This window comes from Archocentrus centrarchus, chromosome 5 (assembly GCF_007364275.1).
Source record: "Archocentrus centrarchus isolate MPI-CPG fArcCen1 chromosome 5, fArcCen1, whole genome shotgun sequence".
NCBI classification, from domain to species: Eukaryota; Metazoa; Chordata; class Actinopteri; order Cichliformes; family Cichlidae; genus Archocentrus; species Archocentrus centrarchus.
In genome coordinates, this window is record NC_044350.1 from 9,456,160 (window position 1) to 9,460,105 (window position 3,946).

Sequence of the window (3,946 nt, forward strand, 5' to 3'; positions counted from 1 at the left end):
TTTTCTTCATTTATAAGTTGCAGCAGAGAGATTGGTGGGGTGTCATTAGAATTTGCAGTTGGGGGGGGTGGGGTGTATTGTGTATCTGCACACTGGTGAATGAAGGTGAGAAGAGAAACAGAAAGACATGAATACACGCACACGCACATATGCATGAGTGCGACACACAAGGAGCAACAAACAAGAAGCAGGAAGTGAGCTGAGCAAAGGAGGACTGACAAATGCGAGGGGCTATGCCATATGAATACACACTGCAGTGTTAATTTAAGTTTGTACACTGTGTCCCACTGTGTGTAATAAAGAGCATTTGTGTGTGGGCACACACCCGCTCTATCTGCCCAGCGACCCAGAAGAAATGGCAAGGAGCAACATGCCGTATTGGTTTTAGAGCTGAAAGCAGACAAATATATAGAAGCAGAACATTACACATCCTAACTGAATGATAATACTGTGCATATCGGCAGAAATCTGAAACGCTTCACATAAGATTCCATTGGGCTTTGTGCTTTTGCCCGTTTCATTTTCAATATCTTTCCGCCTTAGGGAGATGCACTTTGTTTTACACTGATATGCTTTTTGTCTGCTTGGTCTTTGTCTGAATAGAGAAAACGAGCACACTGAGATGCTGGTATGATGCTTGTGTGGTCTGCAATCTTATTGTGTGTTTTGTTTTTAGTTTTTTTTTTTGGCACATTCATTGGCGTTCATCCAGAGACCATATTCCTGGATCTGGCAGCTTTACTTTTCTGTTTTGTTTGAATTTTACATTCAACTTAAATACATTTATTGCAAAAGTTATTTCTGAATGCTAAAGAAATGAAAGCAAGGGTGAGGATATATCACTGTCTCCATATCACTTGTCTTGGAGTGCTGCATGTTCAAGTTTAGTCTTTATTTAGTTAATCCAAGAAACATACAGAATCGATATATTTTATAAATGCATTTAAAACCCGCATACAGTTCTTAAAAACAACAAACAAAACAAAAACATATCTGTTCTATAGGCTGATTGTGCAGATAAAAGCAACAACCAAAGCTAAAGGACTATCACTGCACGCTGCAGCATAGTGTCAGGCAGACAGGCAGGAGCTTCAAACTCGGGGTCGTGTCAGAAGAAAAGGCCTGGGAAAAAAATTTAAAGTGCAGTTCATAATGTGAGCCTATGCTCATTAAAATTTTTATGTTAATTTCATCCTGCTTATTTTGATTGTCTTACTTTATGTGTTAGTGAAATGTGTTCAACGATAAGAACGCTCAGATGGCAAGCTGTTGTTAGTTGCTAAGAATTTCCTGCTCTAAAACACGGTGTTTAATGGATTGCCGTCATACTTTGGTGACTGCTGGTGAGGCAAAAATCAGCCTGCCAGTCAGTTTGATGGCTAAACTATCCTGTCAATCAATCTGAGACAGACTTCTACAGATACAAATCTCATTCTTGTTTCTCATTCTCTTTTAAAGATATGATTTAATATTATAGAAATAGTCACAAAGCCTGGCTATGAACACTATTACATACAAAACAGGCAATGCTGAGGTTATCCAGTAATGATATAGTGTCTATTCTTTGCAGTTCTATTGAGCAGGAACCTCCTGTGCTGCCCTGACAAATGATATAATCTGTGAGTGACAAACAGCGCGGTGTCCCGGCAAGCCCTTCCTGGAGGAAGTGTCTTGGCTTTTTATTTCTGATGCATGGCAAACATATTTCCTGATGAGGTCAGAGACTGCATGCAGTATAATAAATACAAGTATAATTTTGCAAATTCATGGGCGCATGTTTGTGATTGCACACGCATGCTCGTAGAGTGCTGGCAGATGATGCTGTTCAGATGCAGGGCACACAGATATATTTGTGGCAGAGGTAAGATCGTCTCATTGCATGTCAATGAGCCCCCGTGTCAATCCTGTGTGTTTTCTGCAAGGAATGACACAGCACGGGCCTCCAGACCTTACAGGCGCCTGGTGAGAGAGGAGGTGGAAGGGATGAGGTGGAAGCAACGATTGTTTTAGAAAGAGCAAGACTTGATGTTCTCAGATAATCTTGAGCATGTCGTTGCACTATTTGCTGATGTGTGCGTGTCCTTCCTGCTGCCAAATCCAAGTGACCCCTCACAGTGATGATGACCAGCAGAGTCACACGCACACGGCCACAATCTCTGGTCTGTGTGAGACAAAGTAAAGGTGACAATATTGCTGTTACCGATGGCACATTTTACTGCGTCCCAGAAGGCTGCATCTGGAGACCACACACACACAAACACACACACACACGCACATGCACACACATATGCACACACACATATGCACAACTGTGCTCTTTTAATGAGCGTATCAGAGAACAAAGCTGATAAAAATGCGTACCATAACCCAGCCTTTAAAAAGGGAATATGAAATAGACTTGCGTGCAGGCATGCAGCATGCCTAATCCCTCCACACAGCACCTACACCTTGGATACTGTGCTGGAAAACACACACACACAAATACACACACAGACAAACAAATTCATAAATACTGTTCTAAAATTATAAATTTAAAATACACAAACAATATCAGTTCGTTTGGAACACTAAATCACTGCCTGGGCACAACTGTGTTGGTACATTTGTATTCAACTTTCAGTGCAGAAGCATGAGATGGTGAGATGCCTTCAGACATTCAAGCATGCCTCATACTGCAGCAAGCATCTGCTAAAATAATATATAATCCAAGACAAGGTTATGTGATTATATATTTATATCCTAACTGCTTGTAAAAATTGTATTTTCCAAAGTCTTTCTTTTCATCCACTTTATATTTCCCCCTTTTTTTCAATCTGTATTCTCTCGAACCTGTGTTGCTGCTGCTTTGAATGATAATTTATCTGTAATTAAGTCGGTCACATTAAGTTTTGTTCACTTTCATTGCCCAGCTAGTTTCTTACTCTTGCCAAACCAAGCTCCTGTTCCCGAGCTGTCTCAGTCTTTGACAGATTTTGCTTTTTACTTCTTCCCCACTAGGGGGCAGTGGCACTACGCAGATGGCTGAGGAGAGCCGCTATCAGGTTTAGTGGGAGCTCATATCTTCCCAGGAAGTTTTTCAGCATATTAGCGGACTGAGCTGCATATCAATGAGTTATGATGAATAATGAAGGTTCGAGGAGGGGGAGAACATTTTGTTATTAATGTGAATGTGTTGTCTTTCATTTACATTGCAGAGTTCGTCCTTTTGTAAAGAGAGGTGTGTTGACACACTCTTATATTGCGGGATGGTAATTTACTCAGTGTGTGGGTATGCGAGTGTGTAGACAGCAACATACATCAGTAGCTGTCACTCAACTGTAATTAGAGGGGTCTCTCTCTCGCTGTCCTTAGGCTTTGAATTTACTTTGCAAACACTGCAAATGTGCCCCCCCCCCTCTCTCTCTCTGTGTGTGTGTGTGTGTCTGTGTGTAGAGAAACATGTTGTGTTCATAACTTATTTGATCATCTGATTTGTTGCAAGCAAATGTTTTAGAATGTTTTATTCTGCATGTTTCTCGTATGCACACCTATTTTTGACTCGGCTTAATTTTTATTTTGTTACACGCACTGTTTTCCATTGGTGTATTTATGTACATGACAGAGTGTGAGGGTTTGTGAGGGAGAAGGGGAGAGACGTGTGATGTCTAGAGTGGGGATCACATTCAGCCTGGGGGTAGGTGAACCTATTGTAAACAATGGATCTGACAGAATCTGGGCCTTCACATCTCCACCCCCTGTGTGTGTGCGTGTGTGTATGCTTGTTTGTGTGTGCAGCCCTTCATACAGGGCCATCCGAGGCCACTGAGGAACTCCAGGGCAGCCTGGCCTCTCTGACAGAGTGTCTTTGTACCTCCTTTCTCCAGAGCCTTCTCCTGTTTGAGGTGAGGAAAAAGGAGGAAGCAGGAGGAAGAAGAAAAGGAGGAGGTGATTTGAGGTGGTGTGAGTG